Here is a 14,383-nt window from a genome sequence, read left to right as displayed (position 1 = left end):
CAAAGCAAGAGAAGAATACTGATAGTGAACAGGAAGGTCCCACCTCCATAACACCACAACAACTTGAAGAAACAATCCCCACCACGGGGAGAGGATGAAGAAGAGTCCAGAGTGCTCAACAGGAATTACCCACAAATAGGATGTCTCCGAAAAAGAATTCAGAGATGAAATGTTGAAGATGTTCAATGAACTCAAAGAAAAGGTGGAACATACATTCAGCAAGTTAAAGGAGGACATGAAACGAATAATGGAATGGACAGCCAATAAAACTCAGGAAGAAATGAGAGCAGAAGTAAAAAAGCTGCAAATAGAAATGTCACAAATAAAAGCATCGGTAGGTAAAATAAAAAACTCAGTGGGTGCCCTCAACAGTAGAATGACTACAGCTGAAGACAGAATAAGTAAGCTTGAAGATGAGCAGCAGAAAGCTTACAGGCAATAACAAGCAATGGGAAAAGACCTCAAAATAGCTTTAGGATGAATCAGAGTCCTAGGGAATGAAATCAAGAGGAACAACACGAGAATCATTGGAGTACGAGAAGGACAGGGAGGCAAACCCAATGAAAAAGCCACAGTTAAAGATATCATCACCGAGAAGTTCCCAGAGCTGGAGAATGCAGGCATCCAGATCCAAGGAGGCAGAAGTGTGCCAGCTAAAAGAGACCTAATAAAAAGGCATATCATAGTCAGAATGATGGATGCCATGGGTAGAGACACAATAATGCAAGCAGCAAGGTCAAAGAAGGAAATCACATACAAAGAATCACCCCTTAGATTTACAGAAGTCCTATCAGAGGAAACCCTTCAAGCCCAAAGATAATGGTGGGATGTAGTGAAGAAAATCAATGAAATTAACACCTCACCAAGAATAATTTATCCAGCTAAACTTTCACTCAAACTTGAAGGAACTATACACTATTTCATGGATAAACAACAGCTCAAGAACTTTATAGATTCAAAAGCAAACTTAAAACAAGGACTAAAAGGGCAAGAAAAAAAATCCTACAAGCACAACATCGACAGAAAGATGGCACAAGACCCTGTGCCAATAATATCTCTCAATGCCAATGGTATACATGCACCAATTAAGGATACAGGTGGCAAAATGGATTCAGAAACTGAACCCAACATTTTTCTGCCTACAAGAAGCACATTGGAACAGTCAGAGCAAACATAGTCTCTACTTCAAAGGATGGAGAACAATCCTGCAAGCAAACAACTCCCTCAGAAAAGCCGGGGTGGCTATCCTAATATCTTACAACATTGATTTCAGGTGGAAAAGATTAGAAGGGACAGAGAAGACCATTTTTTAATAATCAGTAGATATGTACAGCAGGAAGAAATCACACTCCTAAATGTATATGCACCTAATGAGGGACCAACTAAATATGTAAAACAACTGCTAAAGGATTTTAATAAGGACATTACTAGCACCACAATAGTAGTTGGAGACTTCAACACCATCTTATCACCTCTAGATAGTTGAAGAAGATTAAAACTCAGCAAGGAAACACTGACTTTGGGGGAAGAAATAGAAGAGAGAGGGCTGGTAGATCTATACAGGGCTTTACATCCCAAAGAGAGAGAATACACATTTCTTTCCAGTGCACACGGATCATTCTCCAAAATAGACCACGTGCTGGGTCACAAAACAATACCTCAATAGAATCAGGAATATAGGAATTGTATCAACTATCTTTTTAGATCACGATGCATTGAAGAGAGAAGTTAATCACAGACAAATGCAGAGAACCAAATTAAACACCTGGAAATTAAACAACTCAATTTTGAACAACAAGTGGGTCAGGAAGGAAATCAAGTAATAAATCAAAAGATACCTGGAAACAAATGAGAATGAAGACACGACTTACCAGAATTATGGGACAAAACTAAAGCTATTAAGGGGAAAATTTACAGTGCTGCAAGAGTTTCTTAGGAAGGAAGATAGAACCCACATAAATAACTTGACTTCATAGCTTAAGATCTTAGGAAAGGACCATCAAAAGTACCCCAAACCCAACCCCATCAAAAAATGGGGTGAGGAAATGAACAGAAACTTTCGCAAAGAAGAAATTTGAATGGCAAAAAGGCACATGAGAAAATGCTCTACATCACTAATCATCAGAGAGATGCAGATCAAAACCACAATGAGATATCATTTCACACCACAGAGACTGGCCCACATCCACAAGAACAAAAGCAACCGGTGCTGGCGCGGATGTGGCGAGAAAGGGACCCTCCTTCACTGCTGGTGGGAATGCCGGCTGGTCCAACCCTTTTGGAAAACAGTATGGACGACTCTCAAAAAATTAGAATTTGATCTGCCATTTGACCCAGATATAGCACTTCTGGGAATATATCCCAGAGAGGCAAAAAGGTATAGTCGAAGTGACATCTGCAATTGTTTGTTCATTGCAGCACTCTTTACAATAGCCAGAATCTGGAAAAAACCTGAGTGCCCAAGAACAGATGACTGGTTAAAGAAACTTTGGTACATTTACACAATGGAGTACTATGTAGCTGTTAGAAAAAATGAAGTTATGAAATTTACATACAAGTGGTACTACATGGAAAGTATCATGTTAAGCAAAATGAGTCAGAAAGAGTGGGATAGACACAGAAAGATTGCATTCATCTGGGGAACATAAAGCAACAAAAAGGGAGAGTAACACCCAGGAATGGCTGAGATTAGTACCAGGAATTTTGCTCCATGAATGGAAGGCCAGCCACAGGCTCTAGGTGAAAAGGAAGCTCAGATAGAGAAGAGAGTACCAAATGAAGGGTGTTGTGAGGGTCCTCCCAGGGTGGGAGAAGCATGCTAAAAGTAGTCGATAGACCAAACATGATTGCCACTCAAAGCCTCTCTTGCAAAACACAGTACCCAAAAGAAGAGAGAGAGAACAAGGGGGAATACCCTGCCACAGAGGCAGGATGGGGGGGGGTTGAGGGTGGGGGGGATGCTGGGACCCATGGGGATGGATGACGGGCACTGGTGGAGGGATGGGCACTTGATCATTGTATAACTGAAACCCAAGCACAAAATTTGTAAGCCTATAACTGTACCTCATGGTTTTTCCCTAATAAAAAAAGAAAAAAAAAAAGTACCCCAAACCAGACAGAAGGAAAGAATTAATGGATGGATTCACTAGCGAATTCTTCCAAACATTTTAAAAAAATTTTTTATTGATGAATCACCATGAGGTACAGTTACAGAATTACAAATTTTCGTGCTTGTGTTTCAGTTATACAATGCTTGAGTACGCATCCATCCACCAGTGCCCATTCTTCACCACCGATGATCCCAGTAGCCTTCCCACACACACCCCATGCGATTCCGCCCACCCCACACGGAATCTGTGGCAGACCATTCCCTTTTGTTCTCTCACTCCTTTCAGTGTTGTGGTTTACAATAGAGGTATTGAGTGGCCATCACGTTTGATCTATAGTCTACTTTCAGCGCACATCTCCCATTCCAAGTGGGTCCTCCAACCACACTTTACCTGGTGTTCCATTCTCTATCTGAGCTGCCTTTACCTCCAGCATGTGAGGCCAACTTCCAAGCCATGGAACAAAGCTCCTGGTACTTACCTCTACTATTCTTGAGTGCTAGTCTTCCATTCTGTTACTTTGTATTCCACAGATGAATGCAATCTATGTCTGTCTCTCTCTTTTTGACTCATTCCACTTAGCATGATACTTTCCATGTTGATCCACTTACAGGCAAAGGTCATGATTTGATCTTTTCTAGCAGCTACATAGTATTCCATTGTGTAGATATACCAAAGTTTCTTTAACTAGTCATCTGTTCTTGGGTACTCGGGTTTTTTCCAGATTCTGGCTATTGTAAACAGTGCTGCAATGAACATTCGAGTGTAGATGTCATTTCGACTATACTTTTTTGCCTCTCCAGGATATATTCCCAGGGGTGATATTGCTGGGTCAAATGAGAGCTCAATTTCTAATTTTTTGAGAATCATCCATACTGTTTTCTGAAATGGCTGAACCAGTCAGCATTCCCACCAGCAGTGTATAGGGTCCCTTTCTCCCCACTTCCATGCCAACGCTGGAAAGGAATGCAATGAGATGTTTATATAGTTGACACTTAAATAAGGCAGAGTTCAGAAGGAATGTTATGCCCTGCATTTGAATACTTGAGTATAATTTTTATTAACACCAAAATGCTGTTCTAGACATGGTATGGGCCATAAACCATGACAATAATATACACAGTCAGTGAAGATATTTTGTATGTTTTATTATATACATGGACTACAGCGATAGCACAGTGGTAGGGCGTTTGCCTTGCACGCAGCCAAGACGGCCGATCTGAGTTTGATTTCTCCACCCTCTCAGAGAGCCCGGCAAGCTACCGAGAGTATCTCGTCTGCATGGCAAAACCTGGCAAGCTCCCCGTGATGTATTCGATATGCCAAACACAGTAACAAGAAGTCTCACGATGGAGACATTACTGGGCCCACTCGAGCAAATCGATGAACAATGGGATGACCATGATTATATACATATTGTATTCATTTAAAAAGAAGTGAGAAAGAAAATGCTTTTAAGAAATTCATCACTTGATCACTTGGTCACTTGATTTCCTGTTAATCATTGATTTGCTTGGGCGGGCACCAGGAATGTCTCCATTTGTCTCTGTCACATGCTAGTGTAGCCCAATGGTGTCTGCTCATTCCAGGAACACGAAGAGCCTCAAAGCGATTGTTCAGGATTTTGACGAAGAAGTCTAACCATCTTGTAGATAGGTGGCCACACGGTCTTTTGACGTCCCGTGGAATCTAGTCGATAATGCCTCTAGTCCAGCAGTCATCTCTAAATTTCATTACGTATCCAGCCCACCTGATTTTCGATGCCTTGGCAAACAAGACAGCATCCCTGATTCTTGATTGTCCACGGAGGTCGGAACATTGGATTTTTTCTGTCATTTGAATGACACATGATACTCCAAGCATAGCTCTTTTGGTTCCTCTTTGGGAGACGTGCATAGCATTCTCATCCTGTTTTTGTAGGGACCAGGTATCTGAGGTGTATGTTAATGCAGGAAGAACAGTGGAATCAAGAGATGTGCATGGAGCCAGAGGTTCTTCATCATCTTAGCTATTTCTTAAACGCTCTGAAGGCGTTCAAAGCCACTCTCTTCCTTTGTGCAACTCAGGTGCCAGGTCATTCATCATGTTGAGTTCTCGACCTAGGTACACATAACTGTTGCATTCAGAGATGTTCATTCCCTTGAGAGCGAATGGAACATCAGGAACGAGTCCATTTCTCATAAACATTGTCTTATGAGATTCAGCTGTATTCCAACCTTTCCACATTCACAGTCGAAGTTGACCAGCATTTGTGCTGCTTGGCTAATATTTGATGTTATTAGAATGATGTCATCGTCGAAGCGGAGATGGTGTACTTGCTTACTGTCTATCTTCACTGCCATTCCTTGCCATTCCAGTCATTGCATGATGTTCTTGAGGGTGGCACTGAAGAGTTTCAGTAAAATGGTATCACCCTGCCAAAACCCTCTCTTGACATGGATGATCACTTTCTTGTAGAATGGAGAGATCTTGGTAGTGAATCCATAATACATCTCATGGAGGATCATGATGTATTGAGTGAGTTTGAATGCCCTGTTTAGCTAAGGCTTCGACGACCACTTCAGTCTCAACAAAATCAAAGTCCTTCTTTAAATCAATGAACGTTAGACAGAGCGGCATTTGAACTCCTGAAAGACCTCAATGGGCTTGGTTGTCATGTGAATATGGTCAATCGTGCTGAATCCTTTGTGGAACCCGGCTTGCTCGCATAGTTGTCCTTCATCTAGTGTTCTGCCAATCCTATTCAGGATGACTCGAGTGAACAGATTGCAGACCACAGACAACAGGCAGATCAGGCGATAGTTGCCAATGTCATGGATGTCTCCCTTCTTGTATAGTAAAACAGTCCTGCTGCTTTTCCATTGGGATAGAACCTTGCATTCAGACAGGTAGCATGTGAAAAGCCGAGCCAGTGTATCGATGAGTACTGACTGCATGTTCTTCAGGTGTTTGGGTCTGACATTGTCTGGGCCAGGTGCTGTTTGCTTCTTTACCAACAATTGGTGTGTCAGGTTTCAGAAGGGAAAACCTTGGGAACAACATATCCATCCTGTGGAATTTGTTATGTGTGCAGATGGATGTGGCTATCAAAGGGATCCGAGAAGAAGTCATAGATGATCTTCTCCATTGCCCTTTTGGAAGATGTGATAGATCCATCAGGACGTCGGAGGGCAGTCATCTTGGTCTAGTAGTTGGCGAAGTACAGTCGGACGTTGTGAATGCTTTTCCTATCTTCTGCCGCATGAGGCAGCACTGCTATTCCTCTCTTTGAGGTTTTCCTTTATCGCTTCTCTACACTGCTTTGCGAGCTCAGACATTCGCTTGCGGTTACCTGAGGCTTGTGTCAAGCCATGGTGGCAAATGAGCTCGACAGTTTTTGAAGACAGGCATCTTTTACTAGCTATCTCTGTCTGGGTGTTCCTTGAACAATCATGGAGATGCTGAACCAGTCGATCGTATTCTTTGTCAATGTTGTCAAAGGTGGTATCTTCCCATGTTGCCCCAATAGTGCCAAAGAGCTCCCAGTTCGTGGTCTTTCTGGGAATTCTCTTCTTAAACTTTGTAGCCCTTTCTCCCCACTCCCTGAAGCATAATTTTGCACAAAGGAGATGGTGGTTTGATCCCCTTTGGAATTTTGGGACAACAGTGACATTGGTCAGGCAAGACCATTGATTGAATATGATGTGGTCAATTTCATTTTAGAACCATCCACCAGGAGACTCCCAGTTGGTGGTCTTTCTGGGAGTTCTCTTCTTAAACTTTAAAGTTTAGATTCGGCCTTCTGGAACTCTGAGTTACCATGGATGATGAACTCAGACAGTCACTCTCCCTGTGCATTCCATTCTAGGCCATGGGTCTTGATGTGGAGTTCTTCGGCTGATCTTCTCGATCTTATCTTGCCATTAAAATCACGACAATGATCTTGTAGAAGGTGTGGTCTTCTTTATAGAAATTCTCCAGCTCCATGTAGAACTTCTCAATTTCTCCTTCATCATAATCAGATGTTGGTGCATAGACAATGAAGGTTTGCAAAGTAGTCATTTGTTAATTATGTCTTTTATTTAAAATAAAGGAAATTTACTGTTTTATCAACTCCAAAATAGTAGGGCAAGGTTTATATTTATAGGCCAGAGAGATAATACAGGAGTAAGGAGTCACCCTCTTACTGGGGTTAGATGTGGCCAACCCTAGTTCAATCTCTCACACCAAATATGGTCCCCTGAGCATTGCCCAGAGTGATCCTTGAGCACAGAGCTACAGGAATAAGCCCTGAGTAAAGCTGGATATGACAAAATCTAAACATTTTATACTCAGTTTACTCCATTAAAAAGTATTTTGAGCCTGTATCTGTGCTGCTGCATGTAATGGTAACTCATTCTTTTGCAGCTTTTTTATTGCATGAAATGTATCACAATGTCTTGTCTATATTTTTATGTTGATGGGTAGTTTGATGGGCAGTTTAGGGCAGTTAACTTCCTTATTATTATATTTTTGCCTCAATTTTTTTCAATTACTCCTATGAATAAACTATGCATCCTTGAATAACTTAATGCTACTTTCAATTACCTACTACTACTTTGAATGCATCCTAAACTATATAAAAATCCTAAAATATTTCATTTACATTTTACTTGTTCACCTTCTTTTTGGCCATTGTCATAAATTGTGTTTTACTTTTATACATTTTTTCACATTATTTTTGCCCTTGTTTTAAAGTCTCCATTTACTTTTTTTTTTCTTAATATGCCTGTATTTTCAAGTTTTGGTTAATTCAATTATGACAACAAATCCTTTGTCATCTTGAGGTATACATTTTTAAATGCATGAATAATTCTAATATCTCCCCTCCACCACTTTAATTTTATTTTCTTTCACTTTAAACAGTCAAACAAATTGAGTTGAAAGGAAGGATCCTTAGTGATGATTTTCAGAAGGCAAGTAGTAGGAAAGATGGATGATACTCAATATATTTTTAATAACACTTTATTTATTCTGATGCTGAGTTTGTATGGATATGGTTCTGGTGAATGACAACTTTGATCAGAAAAATTAGGTTTGACAATAAAAAGGCATTTGGAAATAAATATAGAAACCTAACATGCATAATAGAAGATCTAAGAAGAAAACTAGAAGAAAGACAATAATTAGATATACTTACAGGCCCATTTTTTTTGAGCTAAGAAATTTAAGAGACATAAATCCACTTATGAATTCATGAGAAAAGACACATTTCTGGGACAAATCTTGAAACATTTCTGAAAGCACAGATAAATTTCAAAAAAATCACAGAGAAAAATTTCCAAAATTTTCTGAACAAAAGTTACAGTGACAGGGGCTGGAGCAATAGCACAGCAGGTAGGGCATTTGCCTTGCACACAGTCGACCTGGGTTCGATTCCCAGCATCCCATATGGTCCCCCGGCACAACCAGGAGTGATTACTGAGTGCAAAGCCAGGAGTAACCCCTGAGCATTGCCGGGTGTCACCCAAAAAACAAATAAAATAAGATAAAATAAAGTTACAGTGACAAATAATGTTTTTGTAATCATCATTCAATTTTTCATTTGTGAAAGAAAGAGACAATGATTAAATAATTATTCTTCTGGAGAAGGAAGAGTGAAGTATTACTCAAGCACTGAATATATACTTTGTCTAAAATGATTAAAACTATATTTTGAACAGTAGGGTTCAGATTAAATATTAATCTTATATTCTGAGAAAAAAGTGGAGACAGTTTCTCCAATCAAAAAATAAACATAGGTGCCAGAGAGATAATAAGATGCTTGTGTTTAATGTGGCCAACCTGAGATTAATCCCCTGAGTTAAATTCTCAGTGTCCTCTGAACACTGCCAGGACTGAGTAACCCCTGAGCACAGAGTCAGCAGTAAGCCCTGAGCACCATCGTGTATGCCCTGCAAGAAAAGAAAGAACCACAAAGTTGATTTCAAGATGGAAACTGTGAACATTAAGTTTTTTGATGTGACTTGTTGCCATACATGCATGTAAGCATGAGCATGTTCACAGCTCAGGGGTACTTTTTGTGCTGACGTAAATCCATGTACATGAACCCTTAAACGTTCATATGTCTAAAACACAAATTCCTGAAATAGAGAAAAATATAATGTAATATGTCGCAGAACCAACATCCTGTAGTAATGGCACTACCTACAGAGATGTAGGTTGGTGGTCTTTAAAAAGTAAATTTCACTAAATTATTATTTATTAAGACAAGTGGGCTGAAGCAATAGCACAGCGGGTAGGGCATTTTCCTTGCACATGACTGACTCTGGTTCGATTCCTCCATCCCTCTTGGAGAGCCTAGCAAGCTACCAAGAGTATCCTGTCCGCACAGCAGAGCTGGCAAGCTTCCTGTTATGCCAAAAACAGTAACAACAAGTCTCAAAATGGAGGCGTTACTGGTGCCTGCTTGAACAAATTGATGAACAAAGGGAGGACAGTGCTATAATACTATTAAGACAAGTAATTCACTCTGTTACCTCAGCATTTGTTGTATTCATGTCTATATTTGATCAGGAAAATAAGCTTTCCCTAAAACTCTCTTTTGAGACTAAGATTTTAATTGGTTTTCTTCTTCCTCTTCTTTAGTATTTTAGACTTGCAAAACTTCTGTATTGCTATTATTTTTGAAATTTATTTCTTCCTGGTAGTCTGTCAAGTTTATAACAGTAAAGATGTCCTTGTTTAAGAAATATATGTATTGTCTGAATGTAAAATTTTAAAAATAGATTGCTAAAGAATTATTATAATTTATAATCATTTAGTTGATTTGAACCAGAATTATTTTATGTTAGTTTGAAATCTATCTAAATATAATCAATTTAATAAAAAAATTTCAGAGCAATGTTTATCATTATAGTAGAAATATATGATCATTATCCTGCACTAATTTTAGTTGTTTTTGGAGATGCTTTACGTGGTCAGCACTTATGCTTGCAACATTAAAATTATCACTGAACAGAATGTGTAAGCCCATTTGACTTTCAGCACATTTGCCTTAAATGTGTCTTAAAGTTAGATTATTTTTTTCAAACAACAGAACATAATGAAATTTTCCAAGTCAGAAGAAATATGGATATCAAATATTTGCCTTTCAAGAACAAGAATGAAATAATTAGATGAGTTCAATAGGAATGAATGTTACATTTATAATATGATTTAAGAAATTCAATCCGTGAGTTTGTAGTATGCAATATTTTACTCCTTCCTTCTTTGTTATGAGAATTAAATTGATATAAGATAGATTACCTTGATTTAAAAAAAATAATGTGTACTAGATTCCTCGTTAGGAAAATGAAGATGGCAAAGCAGATAGGCCCACCTGTTAGTATATTAAGTTGAACAAAATGTAGTGATTACAAAAGAGTAGCTGAAATATATTGCAAAGAAGATAAGAGTTTGTATGACACAGTTTGCTTCTCCAGACATTCTGAACTTGAATCTCCAGCTCTGGTGGTAATGTTCCTTTCTTGCTAGTTTGGGAAGCAAAGTTTCCACATAGAAGTTTCATCTTCTGGTATCAAGAAGAAAAAGGAGACCTGAATAACCTTTGCGAATCAGCTGTTCTTCCAATGCCTCTACCTCAGCATAATCCTAATGGCAAAGTGCTGTGTTTAGGGGTTCTGCCACCCTTCAGCAATGTATCCAGTACAATGTATCCAGTACATTTAGTGACAATGAGGGCACCTCTGATTATGATCATGTTCAATTAAATTCAGCTGGTAGGGCATTTGCCTTCCACGTGACCAACCTGGCAAACCCAGGTTCAATTCCTCTACCCCTCGCAGAGTGCCTGGCAAGCTACCAAGAGTATCTTGCCAGCACAGCAAAACCTGGCAAGCTACCATGACATATTCAATATGCCTAACACAGTAACAACAAATTTCAAAATGGAGACATTACTGGGCCCGATCGAGCAAATCAATGAACAATGGGAGGACAGTGACAGTGACAGCTAAGACAAAGGTGCTGGAGCGATAGCACAGCGGTAGGGTGTTTGCCTTGCAAGCGGCTGGACTGGACGAGCCGGCTTTGATTCCTCTGCCCCTCTCGAGAGCCTGGCAAGCTACTGAGAGTATCTCGCCCACATGGCCAAGCCTGGCAAGCTATCCGTGACGTATTAGATATGCCAAAACCAGTAACAACAAGTTTCACAATGGAGACATTACTGGGCCGGCTCGAGCAAATCCATGAGAACAAGTAGAGGACAGTGACAGTGACAGTGAAGACAAAGTGAAGACATTAGTGCTTTTATTTATTTTTTGCTTCAGCTATTGCATACCATTTATTAATATGAGGTGGTTCCCCACATTGCATTAAAAGTGGCTTGAGGGTAGTCCCTAGCATCCCAAAACCAAAAAGAAAGGAAAATCAAAGCAAAAAGGGAAAAAGACTTCAATAGCAAAATTGTCCCCCAAAGATTAGGGGCTCTAAGTTTCTGCACTGAATCTAATGTATATATTATATGTACGATGTATGTCAGACATGTATATAATGTATGTATGGTGTATATCAGACATGCATATATTGTATTGTGATGTATATCAGACATACATATATGGTATATAAGTAAGCCAAGAACTATCAATGCTCTGGGGGACAGGAATAAAACACAGCATCCACCGTGAAGACAGATGATTTGAGAAGAGTAGGTTCTGTCGCCCAAGCACTGTGAGGTTGGGCCATGTGGACAGTCCTGAATTCTGTGTTCACAGGCCTGTTGGCTTTCCTGGGGATGGGAGCCATAGTCCTGTCACCCCCAAACACAGTACGCTCACTGTCCAGTACCTAGATTATGGGCCACACTTCCTCATCAAATTATTTGAATGATGACTTTTAAAGAACCAAGTGGCAAGGCCAGAGAGGGAGTGTAGCAGGTGAGTCACTTGGCTTGCATGCAGCCAGTCAGGTTTGATCCTTAGATCTCATCTGATCCCTGAGCCCAGAACCAGGAGTAAGCTTGAAGCAGTAGCAGGAGTAAGCGCTGAGCACTGTCAGGAGCAATCTCTGAGAACTCCCAGGAGTAATCCCTGAGCACAACGCCAAATTACTCTTCAGCTCTGCCAAGATGGATGCCTGAACACAGAGCCAGGAAAAAGCGGTGATCACCGTGGAATGTGGCTCCAAGAGCCGAGCACAGCTAGCTGGGAACGCCCTCCACCACACCCCAAGCAAAACAAAATAAAACTAACAAAGGAAAAGTGGCAGAGGAACCGTTCTGGCGTCCCTGAGCTTGCAGGCGGGAGCTGCAGTGCCTCTCCTTAATCTGGTTGCTCACCGGTCCCAAGGAGAACGGGCAGAGGGTGCGGGGTGACCTGATGCCCGCGGTGCAGGTGCACGCTGTCCCTCCTCCGTGCCCGCGCGTCCTCGTGTCCCAGGCCCTGTTCCCTAAGGTCTCCCGCTCCTCCTCTTGCAGACGCCCCCGGAGCAGACGCCGACACGCTCCGCGCGGGAAGAAGCGGCTTCACCGGCTGCCTGTCGGCGGTGCGCTTCGGGCCAGCGGCTCCCCTGAAGGCGGCGCTACGCCCCGCAGCCCCTGCCCGGGTCAGGGTCCGAGGCCACGTGAGCGCAGTGTCCGGCTGTGCTGGGCGCTCGGGGTCCGGCGCCCCTGCACGCCAGGCCACCCCGCTCGCCGGCGGTGCAGGTGCGTACCCTCCACCCAGGTGCATGCGCCACGGTGGTCGGCCTGTAGCCCCGGGCTCTGTCCCTCCGCACCTTCCTGACCGCTCTGTAGCCTCGCCTCCCTCCTCTGCGTGGCTGTCCGCATCCTTTGCAGTGCTTCTGTTTTAAATGTGGGTTTCCCCCTCTCAGAAGCCCTCCTTTCCTCTCCACTCGGTCGTTATCCCTTTTTCTGCTGTAGGTCGTTCAGGAGCAACAGATGAGGGAGAGCCCCTAGTTAATGCGGACAGGCCTGATTCCGCGGTCATTGGAGGTAAGGAGGCCTAGAATGACCACGCCTCCCGTTGTTCCCCAAGTCAGAATAACCCTGCACCTAGCTGGGAAGAACGGGTCCCATCCTGCAAGGACCATAGCAGGCCATAAGGATTTGTTTGACGCAGGAATGTTATGTAGCAACCCAGCTCCTCTGGACATGCTAGAAGAAGGAAATCTTTCTTTTTTAAACATTGTGTTAAAATGACACGGTTTCCAAAGATATTCATAGTTGATTTTTAGACAAGCAGGGTTCCAGCATGGCCCTATCCCCATGCCCCCACCAGAATCCCCTTCCCTCACCAGTGTCCCCAGGTTACCTACACATGGCCTCCTTGCCAGGCACATTGTTAGGCCGGGTTGTTGTAGTTTGGATCTCATGTTTTCAGACTCGTTGGGTGTGTCGTTTGTCTATAGAGCAATACCACTTCTCTGCATCACTGGTGTATCAGAGGCCCTCAGCCTTGCCTTCACCTGAAGATCCTAATGAAGGATAGCTGAAAGACACTAAACTAAGGAGCATAGTTGCATTTGCAAGTTGCCATTTATATTTAAATATTTCTCAGCATGTATTTATTTAAGAGGTATTTATTTTTATTTGTTTGATTTGACATAGAGTCTTACACAGCTCAGTCTATTGACCTAAAACATTTTGAAATTAGATTAAAACTAAAGTATATATCAAGACAAAGAGCTAAACTATGCGAGCAGCAATTTTCTTTCTTTTTTGTTTTTTTGGGTCACACCTGATGATGCTCAGGGATTACTCCTGGCTCTCCACTCACAAATTACTCTGGCAGTATTCAGGAGACCAAATGGGATGCTGAGGATCAAACATAGGAAAGCCAAATGTAAGACAAATACCCTACTCACCGTACTATCACTCAGGCCCCAAGTAGTAATTTTCTTAAGTGTGAAAATACGTAACTAGGACCAGGAATGTAGCTCAAGTGGTTATTCCTGGCATAGGCATGGCCTTGCATTCTATACTCTTTGCTGATCGCAAGGGTGTGGTTTGGTGGCTACAGGCGGAAAGCAAAAAGCTGGTTGGCCCTCACCAATGCAGCAAGAATCACTAGGATTGTGGGACTGGCCCCACCTGTAATTCCTTTTCAGCTGGGTTTGATATCTCACACGCATACATATAGTACATATAAATATATTGTCCTGGATTAATTTTATATTAGGTTATGTATATTTGAAGAAGTAAAAACTCAATGTAAATATATAAATATGTTCTTGAAATAGACTTTTCTCTGGTCTGAAAAATAAATATTCAATTTTCCTTCAATTATCCCTACTTACCATACAAAGAACACATACACTCT

General features: G+C 41.5%; 1 pseudogene; it reads left to right on the top strand.

Annotated features, from left to right (window-relative positions):
* LOC130034974 (contactin-associated protein-like 3) overlaps positions 1–14,383 on the top strand; it is a 183,344-nt pseudogene that overhangs the window by 164,549 nt on the left and 4,412 nt on the right.

Source organism: Sorex fumeus, unplaced genomic scaffold, assembly GCF_029834395.1.
Source record: "Sorex fumeus unplaced genomic scaffold, SorFum_2.1 ptg000063l, whole genome shotgun sequence".
NCBI classification, from domain to species: Eukaryota; Metazoa; Chordata; class Mammalia; order Eulipotyphla; family Soricidae; genus Sorex; species Sorex fumeus.
Note: the sequence above shows the minus strand (reverse complement) of the source record. Positions and strands in the feature narration are given on the sequence as shown.